The following is a 25,851-nucleotide window of genomic DNA, read 5'->3' as shown; positions in this document are numbered from 1 at the left end:
CTGAGCCTTTGCCTTGTTGTTGTCTCGGTTTCTGAGCAAACCCATAAATTCTCCCCTCTTTAAAGGAGAATCCTCCCCCACTGGCCAGCCCTAAAGCATCAGGTTTAATATCAACCTTCATTTTCAGTTATGACTTGCAGGGGAGTGTTGTCCCTGCGTATTTCACCCATACAGGCTGTCTTCTGAAAACCCTGAGAGATGAAAACAGCTCTTTCAAACCAACCAGGAGCGGCTCAGGAGGAGCAGTAACTTCTCCAGCAGAAGGCAGGGTGGCCTCCTTCCCAGCTGGCTTGCAATCGTTTATCCAGGGAAGGCTGTCCCACAGACAGGGAATAAATTGTGCAACGGGCTCTGTTTCTTGACACCCTGATAATGAAAATCTAATTAGTGTGGAAGTGCATTTATTTGGTCAGCTCTTCCACCCAAACTGCACCTCGACACAGGCAAACCTTGGGGTTTGACTGGGGAAAGATTGAACAGCTTTGGTGTTTCCCTGCTTCTCTGCACGTTGTAGTTCTAGTCTAAATCAGGAACAGGAGTGATGATGAGATTCTCTCTGCAGCGTTTCCCACTGGAGCAAGAAAATATATAGCCAGATATGCTGCAATAAGGCTGTTGCTTATGAGATTGCCAGCTCATTTCTGCAAAGTGTCTAAACAGCAGCTGCAAATTACAGCTGTGGAACCAGCTTTAGAATGCTCCAGTGTTCAGGGGTGCCTGGGAGTGGGTTTCTTTAGGCCATGTCTATCTCTTGGCTCTGCAAGCTCATCCCATGCCTTATGTTCTTCAAGGTTTTGATCTAAGGAGCTGTATAATGACTCTCAAGCTTGTGAGGATGGAAGATGGGGCACTGTCCTTTCTAATAAGTGATGGGGATCAAATTAACATTCAGAGTATGAAGAGGACGGGCTCTTTCAAGAGTATCTCATTATTTCTGATGTCAAACGCGTTACAGGGATATCCAAGATCAGAGCAGATTTGGGGGGGTTGTAGTGTAAATTTGGGGGTGTGAGTGAAATTCAGCCCTTCATCATGCAGGGCTGGGAGGTGATGAGCTGCAAGTGCAGAGTGATCTAGCTGGGCTTTGATTAATTTGTTAATGAGCTTATGACAGGCGACACAATGTCTACCTCGTGTGTCAACCTTGCTGTGTGTTGTTCATCCCCTGAGATTTAAACTGGGCACAGATGCATTTTGATGTTATTTTGGACTTTGGAAAGCAGCAAATTGCAGTTTGGAAGCAGTTAATTGCAGCTGATTTTCACTTTGAAATTTGGACTGACACAAAGCTCAGAGCTGCTTCTTCCTCCTTGATAACCTGCCCAAAGGGACAGAGCTTGATCCCTTGTATGAACCTCCCTGTTTTCCAATTACAGCCATGCCTGGAGTTTTGCTGACCATGAATACAGCATCTGATTATTATTGCACCCAAAGGAAAGCCATGATGCATTTGTGCCCTGGTCCTGCAGACATTAACCATATCTCCACAACTTTGCTCATATGAATATTTCTACCAATTTCATACTAATACGTTTCTTCCATACAGACTGATAACACACCCAGCGCTGTACAGCAGATAACGTTTAAGGGTCTGGGACCTTAAACTGCACCTCTAAAATACCTTATTTCCCCATTGATATCTTAACTAAAAGATCAACTTCTCAAGTGGTGCAAGCTCCATGCAGATAGAGGCAGAAGCCCTCATGTTCACAAAGGGATGTAACTTATGCAGACAAAAGCAATTTAAACCAAAATTGATCCAGCAGTACAAGAAGCAATTGGGTCAGTAGTCTGGCAAATAAGAAGGATGAGTTCACTCCACGGGCATTTACAGTGGATAATAAATTAGATCTGGCTGAAAGAGTTTGACCAGATTTTTCCTCCCAGTCACAACCAAAGTATTATGCAAAAAATCTTTGAGCTTCAAAAGGATGGATCTCGGGTCCAGGTGACACTTAGGAAAACTGTGTGGCTGGATAAGGAAAGAGGTTGTGTGAGTCTATGGGTAGAATGCTGGCTCGAGTTCAAAAACTCCTGGAAACTGCAAGTATTCTTTATGTATACTCGACTGATCATATAACACTCATAAACAACAGACATAATTAGAAACATTTCAGGGCTTTGAAATTGCTTTGCTTCTGGAGGAAAATGAAACTGTTGTCGTATAATAGAGACTGAACCCATGGGTCAGGACGCTGCGTGCATAGCAAAGCAGGCGAAGGGGGGACCAGGGTTTGTACTCCAAAAGAGAGCTGTGAAAGAGGCTCAGCCACATGTTAGCCGAAACTCTCTGAACCTTTTGCTTTCTCCTTTTTGCATCTAAGTGAAAGCAGTTTGCAAAACCTCAACTTGTTTTGCAGAATGGAAATGGAGGTTTCTGATCAGCTATTTTGGTCCATGGTGTTAAGAAAAGCAGGGGATCGTGAGAATGTTGACAGATTGGAAATGTTTCTCGTGTTTGAATCTGCATTCGTGCTGGAAACTGCTTAAACACCTATTACCTGTGATGGAGGATTCCTGCGGGTAAGTGGTGAATTGTAATACAAAACAGAAAGTCAGGGTTTCACAGGTAATGAATCTGTGTTGATACAAATGGTTCTATGCTTGTGACAAACAGCGCCTGAGAAACAGGCCTTTTCATGACGTGAGGAAGGGGTTCGTGAAGTTATTTGAGGGAATGGGAAACAGCAAAACAAGTTCTTTCATTAGTGAGTGTTTTTCACAGAATATTTTCAGATTCTGATTGGAAATACAAGACCTGTACTGATGGGTTTCCAGCCCTGGAATCATTTCAGCTTTAAATGGTTGTTTAAAGAAACCCTTAACAACTGGCACCTTTTTCCTGAAAAGGCATTCTTCTTTTTGCCTTTTCAGTCCAAAACATCAAGAAATCCTATCAGGATTGCATCCATCCAAGTTTAAATCACAGTTTTGCTTTTCTATCCATTTGCCTTCGAAGAAAAGTTCAGTGAGTTCAGGGGAAAAATCAGAATAAAAAATACTTGTGTTTTCCATCAGACAATTCCTGCTTTCCAGCAGTCTTCAAGATTTCACAGCATCTGCCTTAAAATAGGCAGGAGGAGACGTGCATCCAAAACTTGGACCTTTTCTGCTGTTGCAGCCTGTAGGCTGTGATTCCCCTTCCTCCTCTCTGAGCTGCAACACTGAAATCCTGGCTGTTTTAGCTCCTCAGTGGTGCCATCAATGATATATATCACCCTCTTAACCCTTTTACCTACAGCTAAACTCAAACTGGAGACTTTGAAGCCAACCAGGAATGTGATAACCAGTTAGGCTGGGAGTATAATTAGAGTCTTTAAGATGTATATCACAGCCATCAGCTTAAAGGCAAGTTTGGGCTGTTGTCCATCTGCCTTATTCTGTCAACAGACATACTGCATTGGGAGACTGTTTTCCTGTGGTCTCTGCTGAGTTTGACTGTATTAAGCAGACTTGGGGGGTTCTCCTCCTAACCGGGGACAAGTTGAAGGTGACCAGAAGGCTTCAAACTTTGGTGAGAAAAGAGGAGATTTGAGGCAGTTTGCTCTCTACTTCCCACATCCTGCTGGCACGGCAGATGGAGAGGCCGTGGTACCACCCTCCATCACCCTGATGTTCAGCTGCTTAACCATTTATTAAGTTGTCAAATATTTACATGACACTTTGCACTCCTCAGAACTTGGCTTCTGCAGTGATGCCTGGCAGGGCTGTTTGCTGGAGGGGCTAAGAGGAGCAGAATAAAACCTATTAGCTCTTAGCGGCTTATTAGGTCTTAGCTGCACAGTGCTGTGGTCCTTTGCAAGTGCAAGATGTAAGGCCCCATCCCAGTTCAGGGACTTGGTCCTGAGCTATCATTAATTACCAAGAGTAAGGTATTCCTTGCATTCACAAAGCTGCACACAACATGTTCAGGGAATGGCAGGCTTGAAAACTCAATTTAAGGAGATGTGGTATCTCCAGGGCTAGGCAGCAGTGTTACCAAAGCTTTTGGGGCTTTGCTAACCTATGTAATGTTGTGGACCATAGAATGGTTTAGTTTGGAAGGGACCTTAAAGATCATCTAGTTCCAACCCCCCTGCCATGGGCAGGGACACTGGATCTGGCTCTTTCTCCACAGCTCCATCTCATCTTCTTAAATCAGTGTCAATGTAGGCTTGCAGTGGCATAAAATGAATGAACTGGTTGAAAAGCTGTGCAAACTATGACAGAATATGCTGGGTTTGAAGTAAAGGCCATGTTTTCAGGAGTGGATGAACTACTGCTCCAGAATATCCTGTCTGAAGGAAGAAAAGGGGTCAGCAAGAGCCTTTTCTCAATTACTAGACCTACATCAAGATTTCGGGTAATAATTTCACCGAAAATCAATTGCCTCAGGATCCTAAATCCCTGTTTGAAAAAATGGCTTAATCTCTTCCTGGACAGCAGGGAACTGAGTGGTTAAAATTGCTATCTATGCCCTGAAAACTGTCCTTAGTGTCAGTTCAATCTGGTTTCTTTCACCAGGAACCAGTTGGGTTGGAAACCATGTCTCAGCTAGCAAATGTTCTGCTCTGATGGTTTCCTTGGCTGGTGGACAGCAGTCAGGGCTACAGATGGGTGTCAGCACCGGATCCCTTTCTTACAGTCTATGGCAAGGGAAAATCAAAGGCTTCACCCAGGAAAGTTGTTCTGCCATGATGAGCATGGAGAAATGGGTAGGTGTCGGAGCAATGGGGTTGTATTAGCTCTGAGTTCAAGGTCTTTCAAACCTTCTGTAGCACATAAACCTGGGTGCTTTACACTGGCAGTCAGGTATGTCTGCAGCAGACACTGTTACTGAGCATCTACCCTCAAAGACTGAAAAAAATCCCATTCAATTAAATGCAAAGATTAGAGCTCTGCAGTCAAGAGATGTGAGGCTGGACAAATGGGTTTGTATGTGAACACCTCCCGTGTTTAGCAAACTGTTCAGCCTGCTTGAGCTGCGCTCCTCTCATCACTGCTACACTTGTGAATTCTGCTGTTAAGAACAAAGTGGATCCACAACAGAAAAACAGATAACTCGGCAATAGATGGCAAATGTAGAGGGTTCTAATCTGACACCTTCTGTATTAAATACAACTTGGCAAGGGTTTGTAATTGAAAACATGGCCCAAGGGGGTTTGCTTTGCAGAGCCGGGTTATCTGTGACTCCTTGGTTAAGAGCTATAAAAGGAGTGAACGTAATCATAGAATCACAGAATGGTTTGGGTTGGAAAGGGCCTTGAGATCATCCAGTTCCAACCCCCCTGACATGGGCAGGGACACCTCACACTAAAACCATCTCACCCAAGGCCAAATCCAACCTGGTCTTGAACACTGCCAGGGGTGGAGCATTCACAACCTCCCTGGGCAACCCATTCCAGTGCCTCACCACCCTTACAGTAAAGAACTTCTTCCTTATATCCAACCTGAACTTCCCGTTTCAGTTTTAACCCGTTACCCCTTGTCCTGTCACTACAGTCCCTAATGAAGAGTCCCTCTCCAGCATCCCTATAGGCCCCCTTCAGATACTGCAAGGCTGCTCTGAGGTCTCCACGCAGCCTTCTCTTCTCCAGGCTGAACAGACCCAACTTCCTCAGCTTGTCTCCATACAGGAGGTGCTCCAGCCCCTGATCATCCTCGTGGCCTCCTCTGGACTTGTTCCAACAGTCCCATGTCCTTTTTATGTTGAGGACACCAGAACTGCACACAATGCTCCAGGTGAGGACTCACAAGAGCAGAGTAGAGGGGCAGGACCATGTATTGCTGTCCTGCCACAGCATGTATGGCTGCTCAGCTGCGTGAGGGGAGCAGCTTGGAGGACCAGCAATGGTCAACGTCCACATGTGAATTCCCCTAACCCCGACCTGTACAATAAGGACTACAGAAGAATGAGGAAAGAAAAGACATAGGCTTCTTTCACATGGGTGGATGTGTGTTGTGAAACATCTTTTGTTATAGCCTATGATTTGTAAACTTGGAACCTGACCTGGTGAAAATGCTGAGATCAAAGGGAAGGCTGACTTTGATTTCGACAGCCTTTGGAACAGACCATTAGCTGATCCTAATCTATTTGTGTGCTTGTATTTGGTTAGTGTCAAATCATTACTTCAGTAGTCAGAAACGGCTTTTTTCCTTGGAGCTTTCTGGGTTTCTTAAATGCTTTTCATTGTATTGGAGGGTTCGTGAGGAACGCTGCCTTGGCACCTCAGCCAGCAAAGGGATGATGTGAGGGCTGTTTGTCTCATTGAAAGCATACCCTCTGTTAGCTTTTGAGCTCTTGATGCTCTGGTTGTTTCAGGATGAACTGCCTTCTCAGCAAGGTGGATGCTCGAAAGGTGAGACCTCGGCGGTTCCATAGCTTATATGCTGATTAAAAGCCCCTTGACCTGCATCTCTTGCAAAAAAACTCTCCCTTTTTCCTGCACCATTAGTCTGTTCTTAGGATTAACTGGGAAAATATTTGAATGGCTTTCCTGTTATTTCTAGATGTCAAGTTCTGATGGAACTGGGCAGTTCGAGAAATGCATGTGCTTGAACCCAGAAGCCTGTAAAACCAAACTGCTGAAAGCCGGGAAGCCTTGGAGATCAAAGCTTGATTTGGAGAGTTTTGACAGATGCAGTCAAACTGGTTCTTGCCTGGACAAAAAGCATTCCTGTGGTGTGGATTTCATGTGGAAAGTGATGAGGACACCTGAGGGGCCTGGTCTCAGAGCAGTACTGGTTTTCATAGGGTGCAGAGCTGCTCACATGTGAGGAGTGTGACCTCGCTGCTCTTTGGCCAAGCTGTGTTCTACAACTGAGGTTTGCTGGTTGAGGCAGATCTAAGCCAAAAACATTAATCTGAGAACCTGTGCCAGATTTTGGTGACAAATATTTCTGGCCAAACCCAAAGATTTTAGAGAAGTCTGAATGTTCCATTTGTGAAATATTCCCAATCCGAATTTGACAAAGGTATTTCATAATTGATTTCACTCCTGTTTATGGTCCTTTTAAAACCAAAGCATTTCAGGTTGGGCAAAATGACCCACATTGATTTTTCTTTCTGGTATTTAATTTTAGAGCAGTTCAAATACAATTCTCCAGTAAAGGATTTGTCTAATAAGCTGAAACAGATCTCGTACTCTCGCAGCTCTCTTCTGTGCCACAAATAATAACCCATCTTCCAGGTAAATAACCCATCTTCCAGGTAAACATCTGTAATTCACATCAGCATTACAGTCAGGAAGTTCTTGCTGCCTCTGGCCAGCCTGTCCATTCCTCAGTAATTCTTCCTGCCTGTGAAGGAGTTACCAGCCTCAAAATTCTCTCTGTCCTAGTTAGGAACACGATGATCTTGGCACAAAGACCTTAACTCAAACCTCTGGGGACAGTCTGGGATCTCAAGTCATCTCCTTAAGGCCAAGCAGAGGCATTCTGGTGGGATGCAGCAGTGAGCCCAGCTGGTATCAAGTTTGCAGCATTTCAGAGCCTAAGCACGGCTCAGGAATGGCTTCAAGTCAGCATCATTCATGAGCACTGCGCTCACAGAAGGCAAAGAGAAGTGTATGGCAGGCTAAGACCATTTTAATAATGTGTTCTGACACTGTGAATACAATGGCCCAGTCTCTCACCCAGGGTGCTGCTGCTGTGCTGAACAACTCGCTGTTGAACTCCGGTTTGGCTTATTTTAGCATTGTCTTGGTCAACATACTGCTTGTGTGGAGGATTGACCTGAGCTTTTTGATAGTGCTTCCTAGGGATCAATTAATTCCAAAGTGTTGCATTTTATTTCTCCTTTGCCGTTTTCCCACTGCTGTTTCCTGGATCTCTGGGTGCAGTGATTTGTTGTCTCGCGTGCCTGCTGGTGTCTAACAGCATCTTTTAGCGTAGGTAATGAAGCTGCCATTAGGAAGAACAAACAGCCATGATATTTAAAGCAATCCGTACTCCTTGCTTAGTGTTGCACTGGGACAGCTCTTGCATTTGATGGCTCTCAGGAGCAGGTTCATCCCTCGCTGGAGCTGTGGTGATGCACAGCAGGACACTTCCCAGCTTGGATTCATGAGTGGATGTGGGGTGGAGTAAAGTCTTCACAGGGGCTGTAGCCGGATCTTTTCTCTTGCACTCATCAAAAAGGCTGGGTCCCATGGACCCCAGGGTCCCTGGCCTGTCCACTGGCCTTTGTCAGGTTAAGCTCTTCCTCCACCAGCAAAATGAGGGCAAGGTTGCTTGCCCCTCGATTAGCCAGGACCACAGGATAACAAAGCCATGATGCTCTCCCAGACAAACTCCTGCTCTCGGCTGGACCTGGCTTTGGGAGTCAGTTTCCTATTGGATCTAGAAGCACTGGAGATAATCACTACTGAAGGAACCCAAGGAGCTTGACTGATCACTAACTTGTGCTTTGCACAAGTATCAGAGCAGAGGATTATATATCTGTATCTTTGCTGGCATGGGTAGTGCTGGTTACCCCCATCTGATCCCACCACGCAGCAGTGGCAGAGGAGCTGCTCCTGGTGAGCCCTGCGTCTTCTGTAGCCACCTGGGCAGAAATCCCCCATCACTCTATGGAATGACATGGCAGTTTGGGAAGTCACATCTGGAGTTCTGTTACGTACTAAATCAAGGCTGTGGCAGGTGTGTAAAGCTGAGCCTTCAGAGCCACTAGGACAGCTAATGTATGTGGCAGTTGTTTATTCAAAGAGCAACTGCTGAAACAGGGGTTTGCAGTGATTTACTTTGTGTTTTAAATCCCTTTCTCTGGATTCATGTGATGTTTGGGCAGCTACGAGGGAATAACTGAGTGGAGTTTCCTGAGATGCTCTGCCTTGCTGCAGAAAAGTTGCTCTGCAAATTGCCTCTGATGGCTGAAACCCTCCAGGTTTTCTCCCTAAAGCACTCCACTGTGTATGCTGGGTTGCTCTTCCTTGTTCTGCAAGGCTGACGCAGGAAGAGGATGCCCAGGGACTGAGATTTGGAGTGAGAAACCTGGTAATTCTTCCATTTAGCAAAAAACCCATGTATCTGTGTGAACGGGCCATACAAAGCTATGCTCCCATCTCCACTCCCTAACACTCCTTCAGTTACTCTGTGTGCTCAGGCAATAGGAGCATTTTTGTGATTGCTTTAAAAGCTGAGCAGGCCAAGGGGCAGTCCTAAAGGCCGAGCATCTTCTCTAGCAAGAGGTCTCCACTCATGAAAGCCAACTGTATCCTGGGCTGCATCAAAAGGAGCGTGACCAGCAGGTTGAAGGAGGTGATCCTGCCCCTCTGCTCTGCTCTTGTGAGACCTCACCTGGAGCATTGTGTGCAGTTCTGGTGTCAACATAAAAAGGACATGGAACTGTTGGAACAAGTCCAGAGGAGGCCACGAGGATGATCAGGGGCTGGGGCACCTCCTGTATGAAAATAGGCTGAGAAAGTTGGGGCTGTTCAGCCTGGAGAAGAGAAGGCTGCGTGGAGACCTCAGAGCAGCCTTCCAGTATCTGAAGGGGTGCTATAGGGATGCTGGAGAGGGACTCTTCATTAGGGACTGTAGTGACAGGACAAGGGATAATGGGTTAAAACTGAAACAGGGGAAGTTTAGATTGGATATAAGGAGGAAATTCTTTCCTGTGAGGGTGGTGAGGCACTGGAATGGGTTGCCCAGGGAGGTTGTGAATGCTCCATCCCTGGCAGTGCTCAAGGCCAGGTTGGACAGAGCCTTGGGTGCCCTGGTTTAGTGTGAGGTGTCCCTACCCATGGCAGGGGGTTTGGAACTGGATGATCTTAAGGTCCTTTCCAACCCTAACTGTTCTATGATTCTATGATCAAGGAGCATGAGTTGGGGCTGAGGGAGATTTTGGAGACTGTTCTAATGAGAATTCACATCTAGGGACTTGTATCTGCTTTCCTGGCAGGCCGTGCTTGATGGCATTGACTGCGCTCTCCTTTTAAGAACAACTGAGAGGGATGCAAAGCAGCACCATTTCTGATTTCCAGAGTCTGGCCCTGTGTTTGTGTCACCCATGTTGTAGAAGCTATGACAAGCTCTTGGCTTCTGCAGCATGGTCCTTATGGACCTGTGAGTGAATGTCACTGCAAAGACATTTGCAGCCATGAAATCAGGAGGCAAGCTAGCAAAGAAAAGCAATTTAATCATCTTGGGTGCTCCGCTCCATCACCCCAACTTGTCTTTCCTGCCTAGCAATAGCAGCTGCTCCCATAGGCTTGCTTCGTTGTCTCTGTTCCCTCTGCTGCCTTAAAGCACAAAATCCATGGAGGATGAATCACTGTCAATGCTAAGCTGGTATGATGGCGAAGAAAACTCATTTCTACAACTGGTAGATACGGTGCAAAAGCTGTAGCTGGGTGACATCCCCAGAGCAGGCAGATGGGACATTGACCAAAGCATTCATCTGAATAGGTGAGTGCTGGAGATCAGCTGTGTGATCGCTCCTCACTACTGATGTGCACAAGGGAGGTGGGAGTGTGGGCATTTGGGAAGGGCTGGTCAGAACCATCCTTTCTGTAACAGCTTGCACTTCTGTGATGTGCTTGGATCTCACTCTGTGGGCATTAACTGCCTGAATGTTAGACAATTCCAGAGGTAAAGACCACTATCTCTATTCTAAACTGAAGACATAAAATGGAACCGAAGTCCCCATCAGCCAGTTCCAGATACAGCAATTCCCTATCCTCATTTTTGTACTAGCCTCAGGAATACCATTCCCTATGCGAAAGTGTGTGATTATTTCTGCAAAGAAAAGCTATTGAAGACTTAGTGCCAGTGTTGGCATCATTACAAATGCAGAAAGGAAACTGTCAAATAACCGGTTGTGTTTTCAGATGTACCACATGTGACTAGGGCCGTGTTAGAAAACATGATCCATCCCATGTAAACCCTGCACTGCTGAACAAAAGTCCTATTTGTAAATCTGAATATTGGCAGCCGGCTTTTGAACCTCTCCATGTTGAAAATAGATCTGTGATGCTTTGAGCAAGCACAGAAACACTGCGGGACTCAGCCAGGTTCCCCCCGCCTTGCCAAGTTTCTGCTCAAGCCCTCTCTGCCTGCATAAACTAGGAGGAAAAGCGGAGTAAGGACCCCCAAATTTGGCTTGACACAAAGGAAGCAAAACCTGGCTCCAGTGAAACTGATTCCAAAGCATTACAGTATATCGTCAGTCTGACAAGTCATATTGTACTAAATCACCGTTGTTTATTCCTGTCAATTTGCCCCTCTTGAGAACACATTCAACAAGAGAAACCCCATAACTGAACTGAATCTCAGTTTTTATCATACAGCTTTTGAAAACCTCTTAACTCATGAGGCCTCTTTCCTTGCATGCAAACATCCAGAGGTGTGAAGCGAACAGCAAAAAGGCTTCAAGCCAGAATACCAAGTCCTGAGATAGCAGGACATCTAAGGAAACTCTTTTGAAGTGATCTGAGAGAATAGTCCACTCAAATAACAAAACAGAACATCAAACGAGTTTCTTAGACACATCCATTTGTTACAGATGCCTTATGCAAGTGAAACATATGTTTTGACAAAATCCTTGGTTAGGAGTTGGAAAGACAGCCATGAGCAGCTCAGATCTGTGTAAGTCTCTGTCCAACTCAGCCCATCCTGGGCAGAAATGCTGGGCTATGATGTAGGATGTGGGACTGGAGCCTTCGCCACCACCCGAGATGCAGTGTGAGTGCTGCTCTCGCACCCTCTGCAGATCCAAAGCCTCAGTTTGACTTGAACACAGCTATTTCACCACCTGCCTGCCGCTGGAGACATATCAGAAGGGTTGGGTTTCCTCCAGGAAGGAACAGAAGCTGATTTCTATCTTCAAGAAGTTGTCATCCTCTGGGCACAGCTACTCCCCAAAAGAGAGATGAATACGGGCAAGCCAGCACTGAGCTGTGAAAGCATTGCCTCTCCATCTCCTGGGATAAAAGAGATCATAGAATCAACTAGGTTGGAAAAGAGCTTTGAGATCATCAAGTCCAACCTTTACCCCAGGATCCTTCCTTAACATTTAATGTCTTTCTTAAAGCACAAATCAAGCAGAGATCATAGCTGTTGCTGTGATCTTGGTTTAGCTGTTGTGATCTTGGGTTAAGATTTCAGTGTGAAAGGTGTAAGAGTGCTGGGTTGTCACCCAAACTAGACCTTGCATGTGAAGTTGATTTATTTCTCCATGCTAGTATGCATGCAGGATGTGCATGGGACCCTTGAAGGGTGTTAAAGCTGGTGATTTATATGCAAGGCCCATGTACTTCAGGCTCCAAAAAGTCTAAGTTTTTAGCTTTTTGAGAGGTTTAAAATAAGTAGACATGTATTGTTAATTTAAAATGTCGGGGAACATGAAAGTGGTAAAGAAAGGGGAGGGAGGGGGGAGAACAGAGAAGCAAAATTAAGCTGTTCACTGATATTCACTGATTGCAATAAAAAGAAACATGTCTTCAGAAAGCAGCATGGAATGCACTTAAGCCATCAGAGGCTTATATCCAAGATGCTCCTAGTAGCATCCAGGGCTCGGTGACACTGGCTGGAAGAGGCCAGTGTTCTTCAGTGCATGATAGAGCTGAGCTTGAAACCCTGAGTATGAGGGGATTTGTTCTCTTCAGTCATTACTGGTTGTTTCTCTGGTTTGGAGCTTATCTAGGACAGTGAGGTCATCAGAGAGAGCTCTTGATTAATTTAGTAATTAAAAATCAATCTTAATATCTTAAGCTGGCTTGAAGGGCTTCTTATTTACCAACCTGTTTAAACAGATCAAGTGATCTACTATGTTTCTTACCCCTTCTTCTGGAGTATATTTCCATGGTCAAAGGAGGGCGTGGGACTAGATGAACCCACAGTTTGTTCTTGCGTGGTAACGCCTGTCCCTCCAGATAACAAAGCATGTATTCATTTTATATTATAGCAATTCTTTTTCTTGTCAGACTTTGATTTTGCCAGGATAAATATTTCTTTCCTGGTCAACCTGCCAAGGCCTGGAGGCATGTGTGCTTTATGTTCTTGTGCATGTGCATTATGCACTGAAGTGTTTGTATAACAAACATGGGTTACATTCTACTCCTGCAGTGAAAGTGGAAATGCTAGCACCAGCAAATCAGCAAGAATGCCACTTCTCATCTGTTTTCAGTGCCAGCCTTCCTCTTTCAGGTGGGTAAGGGTTTACCTGATGTTATGAAGCCCTACAAGGCACGGAGAAACCAAAAAAGCCTCACTAATCATTTCAAGATAAAGCTGAGTTAACTGAGCTTTTCATCCAACATGAAAAGACCAGAAGCTACATTTGAGACAAAAGCAAAAGTTGAACAAGTTACATTGATCAAAGAGGTTTCAAAGGAACATTCAATTATATCTGCAACACCTAAATGGAAGGGTTGCTCTTTTACTTATTTATTTTACGATAAAGAGGGTTATTAGGTCTTGTTATCTCCTTTCACTTGAATGCATTCTGCTGAAACCCTCAGCAAAAAAAGAGATGTGCTTTGTGAACAACAAAGTGACAAGTGAAAAAGAGAGATTAAAATTAGTTCAGGGATAAAAAAGAGTGTACATTTTACAGTCAAAAATCTCCTGGTGTAAGCACTGATGCATTCAAATGAAGAGAACAGATCTTGATTGCGATGCATCTCCGCCTTGCTGCTCCGAGCGCCTGGCTCTGATCTTTCTGCAGACAACTGAAATGGTTTCAGAGCTCTGCATTTGGAAAGAAACAGACCATGCAAAAAGAGCTTTCTGCTTCTGGAGTCATCACGTGCATCCCATGAAAAACGAGACGGTTGCGCACGCTGGAAGAGAATTGGCAGGGGGAAACTGGGAATCGTAGCCTTGGGAAGCTGAGATTCTCCTAGCAGGGGAAGATGCTGTATCCAGATGCCAGGTTGTGGTTTAAGGTTACTGAGCATTTGTGGTGAGAAAGCTCTCAAGTTTTACAGCCCTTGGTCATAGTCCTTTTCCTGCCTCCAACCATATCTTTTTTCCTTGGGCTCATCTTATTAATCACATTTCTTTTTACTCTTAGAGCCTGATGCAAAGCACGGTGAAATCAATGTAAAATTTCTTGTGGACGTGGCTGATCTGTGGTTTAGGGCCCAATAAGCTTTTAGACTTGGAGTTAGAAGATCACTTTGCTAGTACAAATGTGAATGAAAATGCTTCCTTAAATTGATGTCTGAATTTTAAATCAGTCCTGAGATTTGTCTCCTTCCTTCGAAGCCTGAAAAGAGGGGAAAAAATCCTCTTACTCCAAACCAGATAGTTTATATTGTGCTTGCAGACAACTGGGTTTTTATCAGTGTGGTGCAATGCAAGCACATGTAGCCCCCATTGTATTTCCATGTTTTCTACCAGTGGTTTTCTTTCCTGGAGGCTGAGATCCAGCATGGAAATGGCAGCCCTTGGTGCTCTACTTTACTGGTGTTTCTACCATTCCCAATTCTACCATTGCCAGTGGTGCAGAGGTGTCCAATCTGTCAACAGAACCTTTCCTGCTGTATGTGACAGGATGAAATGTCCCACAAAGGTATAAACCCTGGCTTGCTGCTCTTTGTGGTGCTAGGAGAGGACAGGAGGTTCCTCATGCAGAAGTGCTCCTCCAGAGCTCTACCACGTTTCATGGAGCAGGGGAGTGCTCCCCGCACCTTGTGGTCCTCTCCCCATGAGGACATTGCAGCATATGCTGAGGACAGTTAAGCTCCATGCCTTGGACTGTCCTCTCAGCTCACTAGAGGCCATGGCAGGAGGAGATGTCGCCCTTCAGATAATGCACAGTAACAACAAGGGGTTTGTTGTTGTCAGCATGAGCTGGGGAAAAGACAGCGTTGAGGAAATGGGAATAATGGTTGTGTAATAGGGAAAAAGTGCTGCTCTCTGCAGTGATATTTACACCCGATTTGGCTACCGAAAGGAGAAGCCATGAAGACATTAAACCTCTTATCATCCTGACGGAGTGGAATTGGAGAGAAAAAAAACCCACGGTTATTTGGCAGCAAATGGGTTTATTAACTTCTAAACCGGTGTGTGTTTGAATGCGATAGGGAAAGCGGCATTCGTCAGTGCTCGCTGCATCAAAAGACAAATTAATCCTTTGAAGAAACCTAGCTTTTAAAAAGCTCCCCTGTTAACCAGTCTATCGGGAGACAAGGATGTGCTGGGAGCTGCTCGTATACTACAGGAGGACTGATGGGTGACACCGCTCCAGGTTCAGATGCTCTTCTATGTGGGTTTAGCTGTCTGAGCCTCGCAAACCCACAATGCAGGAGCTACGTTTAGGCTATGTTGTCCCTTCCAGCTCCATTTTAACTCTTTCCCTGCTGTAGAGCCCATAGGAGTAGAGACTTCCCAATGTGGCATGATAGATTTTGGTGGCTTCCTCCAGCATCATGCCATTGTGGCCCCATGCGTGGCTCAGTTGCCACTGCAGCGGGACACAAATCACTGTTGGTGACTGTTAATACTCATTGAAAAACTACAGTAAGCCACATGTTGCAAAAGGATCTCCTTTTCCTCTATTAGCAATGCTCTGTGAGAGGAATATAATTTTCTGTCATGGAAACCAGTGTTCTGGATTTCAGGTGGTGTTTTTAGCTAGGATGCTATGGTTTTCTAATCTGCTGCTTCCTGTGAGATGCCTTCTCCCCTCCGGAGCACTCCTCTGAAAGGCAGCCTTTGAGCTGTGGTGGCATGACACCCCATTTCACACTAAAAATGAAATACATGAGTGGTGTCTCTCCAGATGGGAAAGTAACAGGATGTATTGTGTTAACAGGAGCAATGCAGAAACAAGAGACTTTGCTACCAGCTCTCTCTTGCCTCCTGGAGTGCATATAGATACTTAAAGCATCTTTCCATGCACCTATTGAACTCCTCAGGTATCTCAACATCTGCACTTTAACTAATGCAGAGCAATAACAGATAATGTTAAAATCTCAGCACCCCAAATTCAGCTCATGAAACCACTCCTTTGCTGGCAGGTAAACGAGGCAAACACATGTGAGATACTGAGGTATCTCCAAAATGCATTGGATTTGCTGTGATTTCTGGTTGTTTGGGGTTATTTCCCTTTCCTGTGCTGGTTTTCCCTATTTGTTTAGATGGGTTTTAAGCTCTGAGGTGAGCAGTCACTCTGTTGTGCTGATTCATACCAAAAGTGGGTGTTGGTGAAAATAAAGGCACCTAAATGTGTGTTAGCTCTCAGGCAGACTGTTCAAGTGTCTGACACTTCATGGAAGCGTTGGTTGCTTCTGTGTGTTGGTACAACCTGTAGTATGGTGGGACCTGAGTGTGGCAGGCATCTCAGGGTGCTCCTGTGACACGAATGAATGCATCCAATGGAAGTAGGAGCCCTGAGAACACTGCTTTTTACTAATATTTTACCCCTAGGAATCAGCTCTTTGCAATTTAGCATTCCTTTGATGGAAGGAGGAAAAAAAGCTACTCAGAAGAGCACTGTTGGTCGTTTTAAGATGCATTTGTTGCGCGGCTGCTGAATAAGGGTGAGATGAGAGGAAGGAGAAGCAGTAGTGGCTCATCCATCCTAAGTCCCAAAGCCCTGCTGCTGCAGTGATGTGGAAGAAGGACAGAAGTGCTGAGGGTGGGCTGCTGAGCCCATGCATGCAGCTGGTGCATGAGGCTGCTCCTCAGTTGCCCCAAGCCACCTCCTTCTGTTCTCTGCCATCTGGAGTGAGCGGTTCGCTGGTCCAGGGATGTGCTCCTGCTCTCTGCTGCTGCATATGGAGCTTGTGAAAAGTCAAATAAGCCTGATGTCTGAAAGAGAAAACTTCTTCAGGTGATGGAGCAGATGCTGGGGTACCCCACTGGGGCAATGCCTGTGCATGAGGCAATAGGGAGCATCCTTCCTGCTGGGGATGGTGACGCTTGTCCTCTGCTGGGACAGGCACAGAGCGACCTGTTACACCTCAGGGTGTCCTCACCCCGTATTTGGCTCTATCTGATATTTGTCTGTAATTAGCACTCGGGTTTCTGGTGTTGAATGAGCAGCTGTCTCTCCAGGGGACAGCAATGAGGATAGGGATACTTCTGGTTTGCTTTTTCAAGCCCCAGCTCTAAAAGCTTGGCAGGATGAAAACATTCATTGTTTGTCAGCTAAGCTTCCCCCTGGGCTGGAGGAACCAGGACACAAGCAATGGTATTCCCATTTTACACATACATGGACAGGAGGCACAGGAAAGGGGAAAGGCAGAATTACACCCCAATCCTGTGAATTCCAGGCTCCAACTTCCAGACGGCTTTGCTGTGCATGGATAACAGGATAAGACCACCCTTTTAGAAGAATTGCTGGGAGAAACAGATTTATCGGTTCCCTTAAGATTGCCAACAGGTTTAATCAGTTTTCCTCCTTTTTTTGGGGGGGGCGGGCTATTACAGAAAATGAGGGCAAATCTGAAGCATGTCCCTCTTCACTATCTCCCAGTTACTACGCGTGGGGATATCCCAGGAGCAAAACCCCATAGTTTAGCATCTCTAGCCTGAAAAGCCTTGCAGCACTGCCCTGGCAGTGCAGGGAGATTAAGATGCCACATCTTCCCTGGGCATACACTTCAGCAGGCACTCAATGTCCGTTGTTTAGGGGTTGAAATGCTTCCCCTGCTGCCAAGGAAGGGAAGAAAACAGCCCTTTGAAGAGGCTCTGAAACCTAAGTCGAGCGAGCTGGGGAACATTTACTTTCAAGTACAATAATGTTTAGGTTACGGCCCCTAATCCCCAAGCCCTGTCCCAGCAGGGTGTCCCAGGGAAAGGGGCTCTTGGAGCAGGGTTGGTTTCGAGTGTGACGCATGCAAAGGGCTCCCAGGGAAACACTCTCATGTTTGTTCATACCACGATATTTCACAAAGCAAGAGAGAGATGGCTCGGGTGGGAAATGCATCCCAGCAGATGTGTAATAGCATTAAAGCTGCCTCTAATATAACCTAAGCCGCAGTTTGGGGTATTAATGCTTTGTTTATCTTTAAGCACAGATGGATATTTTTATTAGCATTACTTTGTTGATGCAGCTTCTAGAAAGGTTAGGCCGGAGGGCAGATGTCTGTGTGCTGAGAGAGGGCTTGTGCTGCGGAGTCTAATCGGAAAGGTGCAGCTCTTCCATGAAATTCCAATTGGGAAGTTAAGCCTTGTGAGTGCAGGCAGCCAGGATTTGCTGTTTAGTGCATGTGGCCAATTAGGATGAGTTACACAAGTCCTTCCTCTCCAAACCCATCCCTCAGGTATCTTGGCCATCCTCATGCCCTCCTAGGATTAGCTCTGTCTGTGACAGTGGTGTGAAAGGGGAGGTGCTGGGTGGTGGTGAGCTGGGGGAAGGCAGAGGATGCTGGCAGCACATTAAGCATCTGATCTCTTTGCTGGTTTCCTTATTGGGATCTAATTTTAGGGATGAGCACAGCTCCACGGATGAATGCAGAAGGAGGGGGGTGCGATGGGGCAGGGACTGCCCAGGGATGAGAGGGTTTGGTTGAATGTTCACACTGGAAAAATGTCAGTTGAACTGAACACAGGGCAAACTGGCTTTGTGCGTCCACTTGTCTCACCCTGAAACAGAGTTCAAAATGAAATGCACTGAAGACACTTATATGGGGTCCAGACCCAGATTTCTTACTCGTGATGGAGCCCAGATTCATTACAGTCAATTGGAGGGTGCTCGTTAGATCCTCAAATAGTACCAGTTTCCTCAGAATCCATCATCCCAGTCTGAGAGGTCAGGGCAGCTTGAGAAGCCTGATTTTGGCTACTCTTAATGTGGTTTTAATCCCTGCAGTGTCCTTGGGATCTAGGAATTGTTGTAGTGCTACTGCATCTTCCCCTGTAAACTGGGATGGGAGCTGGTAACTCAGCCCCAGGGGAGGGAAGGAATCTGAGCTCTGGTTGTATCATTCTGTTGGCTTTTTTGAAGGAAAAGGCAGAAATCTGCCATTCTCAAAAGGTTTCACTGAGCAGAGGGGAAAAGCAGTGAGGCCTCGAGGCAGGATGGCTCCAAAGGGAACTCCTGCTTTCTTTAACCTGTTACAGGGGGGTTGAAACTCCCCATCTGAGGTGCTGCTTTAGCTCAGGAGGTATCAGAGGCACCCCCTGTAGTGAGGGGGAAGCAGACTGCAGCCTTTCCCTTGGGTGACAGAATAGTGAAGCTGTGTGTGGGCTGAGTTAGAGAAGAAAAGGCACAAGCCCCACAGGCACACCAACAACAAGCAAACAAGTGATGGAGTTTGGCTCCCCAGTGCAGCTGCATCACAGGCTGCCCAGCTGACCAAGGCTCCCCCAGATCACACAGTACTGAAGCAAGTGAATACCTTGAAGTCACTGCAACAGGACTCACTTTGGAAAAGCAGTTTGTTCCTAAGAGAACTTAGTAATCGTGGGACTGCAGCCATGAGATCCATCATCCACAGATCTGAAGGAAGGAAGGGATCAAAGTGTCCTTTCCTAGGGATTTTCACTTCTCCAGCCCTTCTTCCCCACGGGTCACCCTGGCACTCATCCAGCTGTCCCCCTGCAATTCCCAAGAAACAGAATGTCAAGCAAAAGGATGCCCGGGCACCCTGACTCCAGGGTCAGTGACTTTCTGCCACAGCCCAATGCTGGGCTGGGCACAATGGGATAGGGGAAGTGGTAATGGGGTGCCCTCGTCACTGCACCATGGGGAGGCATCTCAGGGTGCCTGGAGTACCTCTTTGGCAGCACAAATAGTGAGAAAGAGGAGGAAAAAGGGCAATGGACTTTAAAGAGGTAGATGTCATAGAAGAAATCTCATTTGAACTATCACAGAGGCACTTTTGTGACTCCACAGCCTGGTTACTGTTTGACTTTAGGGATTAAACCACTTGATTATTCATGGAGAGCCCAGAGCATCTCCATCAACTGCCTGTTGTCAGTGGAGAGCTCAAACGGAGCTGAGATTTGCAATTAAGTCTGTTCCTTGTTTCTAAGTTAATTGAAAATACCCCTTAAAGATAAGGCTCATGCAAGTGAGATTCTTGATTTGCATCCTGTCAGCAGGTTATTGCCCTGATCTGAAATCACAGGGAAAATGGGAAAAGTCAGCATAGAGCTGGGGGGGGGGGGGTGCAAAAGGGGAGAAAAAACCTGTGGAGAGGGAACCTATAGTGTGGTCCTACACCTTGTACAACTGATTTGGTTGATGCACAGACAGCCTTAATTCAGAGGAGACAAGAGGCGAAGATGCAGATTTACCCCCTCACTTAATCTTATTCTACTTTCTCATTTAACTGCTCCATCAGGAGCATAGAAACTGCTTTTCAGGAATCACCCCATGAAGAGCAAAGGCCTTTTCAGTGTTTCATTATACTGAGCATAGTTCCTTATAGCTTTTCCTATCTTTGCATGATCTATAGAGGTTGAGTTAGCACTTTTCCTTAGTGAGGTGCGTTGCTTTGTTTTCTTTCTCTTTCATAGCTACCTCAAAGCAGGCTGGCTTGGTTTCCAAAGTCTCAGATTCCTCTCCTTCCCAAAATCTGAAGCCTCGTGGTTAAGTGCAGGCAGCTGCTTGGGTCATTCTCTTTCACCTGTGTGAATGTCCACAGCATCATAATCCCCTTTACAGCAAAACCAGAGCCATCGCAAACACACATAGAAGCTACAACCAGAAGTACATTTCTGCTTTTTTCAGTGTTGGTGACTAAATAAGACTGATTTTGAATGTGTGGTCCAAAAATCAGTGTTTGGAATCTCCATGTGGAGTAAAATACAGAACCTGTCTTTCTAGCTCTGATGTTTCTGGCTGGATGTGAGCCAGATATAATGGACGCAGAACTGCTCACCCAAGCCTGCAGGCAGCCTGGACCCACAGCTCATGGGGAAGTTGAATGCCTCCTTCATTTCAACTCTGAAACTTAAAGATGACAATTTTAAGGAAGGATTTTACAGGCAATCAGCATTAGTTTGATATGGTGTCAACTGAAAGTTGACTGATGTAGGGAAAGGAGATGGAATGCTGAATGCTCTGGAAGATCACACCTTTACACGCTAATTCCCCTGTGTGCACAGAGTATCACTGTAACACAAAAGCGCATCCTTCCATTTGGAGGCCACAGTGTTCATTTCTGGGTGTCTCCTCTTCTCCTTCTGCTGATTTCCTATTGAGCACCCCAAGCATGGGCACCCAGCACTATTTCACCACATCAGGCAGTGTCTGTGAAGGTAAAGGATTACGTTTCCTCCCTCCGCAACATCTCCTGCCATTAACAGGTGGCAAATGAAGCTAACATCACTCATATGTTTTGCATCAGTTTGCATCACCTACTACAAAGCTCTTACAGATGAGTCTGTCAAACCGAGCTGGCACCTTTCAGGATAAATGATGTGAATCGGGGGCCATGCAAGGCAGCCTCTGCCCACAGCACCATCCATGAGCGCCTTCAGCCTGAGGAATGTCTCTGCAAACATCTGTTGTAGCGTGAGGAGAGACGGCAGAAGGGGGAGGACAAAACCCCCTCTAATGGATGTTCTTGAAGGTTTTGGAAGCTCAGTGGGAGAGAGGAAGTGGGGTGGAGGGAAATCAGTGACAGAGAAGGGGAATGCTTTGCCTGACATTCACTCATCACTGGAGCCAGGTGATTATTAATAATCTCTGTGCATTGACACTATTTGCTCATTTTCTGGGTAGGTGGGTGCTGCAGTCAGTCATCTTGGCATTTGTAAAGATGGATGAAGAATTACCTGGGATGTAAAGCCAGGAGTGAGAAAGATAAATAACACCAAGGAGCTGATGGCTGCCCGTCTGTCATAGAATTTCATTAGTTCTGACAGCCTGTACATAAGCAATGAGTGAATGCTAACTACGCTTCCTCTCCGTCTGCTCCCATATTTCACTCATGTTGCTTAGTGCAGAGAAGGAGCTGGCCAGACAAGCCGTGAGGATGAAAGGAGGTGCTGGACCATTTGCAGGATCTGGATAATGCTTGGAACAGGAATAGCGAAGGGTTAAGTTTATTGGAGTTACTTTGCCAAGAGCACTTTTCAACTGTGCACAACTGGGAAGGGCAGATATTGATCTGTGCAGATACCATAGAATGGTTTGGGTTGGAAAGGACCAGGTCCAACCCCTGCCATGGGCAGGGACACCTCACATTAGACCGTGTCACCCAAGGCTCTGTCCAGCCTGGCCTTGAACACTGCCGGGATGGGGCATTCACAGCTTCCCTGGGCAACCCATTCCAGTGCCTCACCACCCTCACAGTGAAGAACTTCTTCCTTATATCTAACCTGAACTTCACCTGTCTAAGTTTGAACCCAAGAGGATGGTTTTGTCAGCAGTCCTGCAGGAGAGTGAAGGGGCTGAGAACACTTTTTGTCATCTCAAAGACAGATCTTTTTGCTGGGTAACACTTCCTCCACTTTGAAAATACTGGGAAAACATGGTCAGAGAGAAGGTGATCAGGATCCCACCATACCCAGGTGTCCTGTGAGGTGCTCCTGTCTCCTTGGTCTGTATAAGAGCAGCTGTTCTGAAGCCCTGACCTGCATCATCTACATTTCAGCTGGAAACTAACAACAGAGACCTCAAGACTTTACTGAAATATCCATCAGCCTCTCTCAGAACTGTTTGTCATTTTGGGGCTTGTAGGCAGATAAGAGAGGGTTCTCCCACCTGCAGCCGCACCCCAGAGCCACTGCTGCCCCTTTCAAGTCCTAAATAATGAAAATAAATATTATGAGGTCTATAATGATGACATGGAATGGGATGTTTTGATCATACTAATTGCTCAGGATGTTGCAATACAGGTTCACAAATCAATGTTTCCCCAGTGGCCGCTCAGCTTTCCTGTGTGCGTTTAAACAGATGTGACCTTGATGAGCAGAAATAGTGGGGGCTTGAGGCAAGCTTGCAAGACAAATGAATGTGCTCGGTCAGATTTATGGGAAGTTATTCCTCAGTGTAGGAAAGTCTCTCTTCTTTCACCCAACTGCTCCTCCAAAAGTGACTTTTCCTGTGTACGAAACACGAGCAATCTGCAGTTAGTGACAATGTCAAGAGGTCTTGAAGGAAAAATGCTTCCAAGGGGCCGGAGCAGAGAGGCAGCAAAGTGAAAACAGAGGTGTGATTCATTCAGAACAAGGTGTCCTCATCCATTTATAGCAGTTTGCTCGCCCTGTAAAGGATATCCTGCTCAGACAATGCGGGTATTTTCCTCTAATCTGTCCCTGCATGAGAAAAGATCTTGGATATCTTCCTGTGCAACTGAGACTCTTTCATAGAGTGTCACCCTCCACCATGCCAAGAAAACCCACAGCAGCCAAGAGGGTTGAAAGGGGTGTCTATAAACACATGTTTACTGAAACCACTGGTAAACCAGCCACCGAGCCATCACCTCCCACGTGCATGTTTGGATTCTTCCTAGTCTCAGGCAACAACATCAGGCTTTCACTAGTTCCTCATGAAATTAGGGACTAGAAACCCAAAGACTCTATGTATGGCTGAGGGAGAGTAAGATGGAGATAGGAGCTCTGCTTGGGGCTGGGAAGAAAATGCTTTGCCTCTTTAACCTTCTGAAAAGAGAGAGCTGAAGTAAATCAGTAAATGCTAACAACAGATAGACTGAAGAACAATAGGCTCTTTCTATCTGGTTTCTCTCCATTGAATTATAAGGGTCCAAGAGCTGAAGAGGACCTGTTCTTCTACATCCACCCTGGAGCCCCTGCCTCTGGAGCCTCATGCAGCTGCACCTCACAACTTCTGGATTGAAACCTGGATGACTTCAGTGAATCCTCCTCTAGGTCTCGTAAACTTTAAGTGGTTATGATCATCTCATATTCATGGGGTATAAGACTTCTCTGGAATGATTCCCGTTTGAACCATGGCATGGAAAAGCATCCCATCCTGACCTCAAAACTTTCACTGATGGAAAAAATCTACCATAACTTTGGCAAATTCTTCCAATGATTAATTTTGGTCACTGCTAGAAATACGACTAATAAAAAAAGCATCTTGGGTTTAGTCTACGTTTTTCTAGCTTCAGCTTTTAGACCATCTGAGGAAAGCATCCAAAAATGCCTTTGGTTAACTGTGGTTGAGCAGCCTTTCCACTGCTACCAGGATAGAGAGGTTGAAATGAATCATATTGGTCAGGTAACCCTCACTTGAGAGGCCTAATTAAGATGAGGGATGAGGTTGTAAAAGGTTAAGTCTCTGCAGGAGGAGGCAGCTCTCCTGGAGAGGGAATCAGGGAATTTCTGGCTTGTGGGACTCTGACACAGCTTTGAATGGATGGATGCTGGGCTGACACCAGCCTTTCTCCGCAAAGGCAGAGTAACAAAGGTGAGAGCAGAAAGAGAACTTCTTGAACTTCTTTAGTGCAAAATAGCCCTGGGCGCTATGGACATGCAAGCATTGGCTGCATCCAGGTGTTTCACAGCTGCAGCTGAAGGGAAGATCTTCCTAATCGCTTCTGTAATCTGTTGACATGTATGTTGCCACTGTAAGAAGCAATATCCCTTCTGAATCCTTGTATTCCCTAGTCTTTACTGTAGTATCTCTGGCTGATGTTAATTCACCCACTCTTGATCTTGTGGAAGCCTTCTCCGTGTGCTAATTCCACTGTGCCATGCTTAGCCAGTCTAAGAAACAGCATGATTCTACCTCCTGCAACAAGTAGCCCATCAAGAATCAAAACAGGGTAGAAGAGAAGGCAGAGTAATTCCATTAATTCCCCATTTTTGTCTGAAAAGATCCCTAATGAACACCTTTCCCGCTCATGAAGGATGCTCACTCCCCAGCAGGCTGCAAGTTCATCAAGCTCATAGAGACAGAGTCCTTGCTTATGAATGCTGTGCCTTCGATTTGGGAAAGTTTAATTATCAAAACAATCATTTGTCCAGTGTTGAAAAGCTGCGAGGAAAGAAAGAAAAGTCAATACATTTGACCTCACTTCTGGGAGAGAAACTCCTGGGAGTCATTACAAGTCAACTGTGGAAGTAGGAAAACACTGATTTTAATGGATGAGTCTGAAACACATTCTTTCCAAGAGCCAACATTCTTCTGTCCTTCAACCCTCACCTGAACAAGAAGTGAATGGAGGTTGTCTTCCCCAGCAAAAGTCCTTCCCTTCCCTGGGTATCTGAGGAGAGAGCAGGGGGATAAGTGGAACATAATTTATCAGACCTGAAGGGGAACAAGGTTTGTTGGGATTTCCTCGCAGTTGTAAAAGCAGCAGCAGTATATTCAAATGTGGTCAAACGTGACACAGTCATTTTTCTCACTTAGGTGGTGGTTCTGGAAAACATCTTGGAAAAGCACTTCAGTATGTGCTGACGCTTGAATCTGGGTGTGAACGCCATGCAGACTAGTGAAACTCAAGCACGTGCTTACAGATAAGCATGTATACACTCAAGTGCCGTCCTGATTAGGGCAGCTGTTTAAGTGGCTCCTTGAGCTGGAGCCTCTGGCTTTGAACAGGCACTCCTATTCTTTGTGTGTTATGCAGGAAGAACTAACTAAATACTCGCTTGTTTTCTATAGCACTGACCAGAACCACCTCAAGCGCCAGGGCAGCAGACATAAGCAGGAAAATTGACTCTGATCATCCCTGGGGTCATTTAACTAAAACACACATTTCAGTGGAGCCAAGTGTTCACCAGCGCTTTTCAACTCCCATGGTGTCAAAACAATTAGCAGATCACAGCAGCACCGATTTGCTGCTGCTCCTATAAAAGCATCTGGCCAGCACATGGAAGTTTAAACAGGAGCACTGAATTAGCTCCTCCATGCACCCTCTGCCTGCAGGACAATGCAGTTTGGATGATTCTTATATCACTGGACAGGTCAGGTCATTCAGTCACTGCAGAATCCCAAATATGTATCAATAGAATTCAAACTGGAACTTAGCAAGAGGCACATGCACCTACTTTCAACGG

The sequence above is a fragment of the Pezoporus occidentalis genome, unplaced genomic scaffold, assembly GCF_034315485.1.
Source record: "Pezoporus occidentalis ecotype Australia unplaced genomic scaffold, CSIRO_AGI_Poc_V1 ctg62, whole genome shotgun sequence".
NCBI lineage: Eukaryota > Metazoa > Chordata > Aves > Psittaciformes > Psittacidae > Pezoporus > Pezoporus occidentalis.
This window is presented reverse-complemented; position numbering follows the sequence as displayed.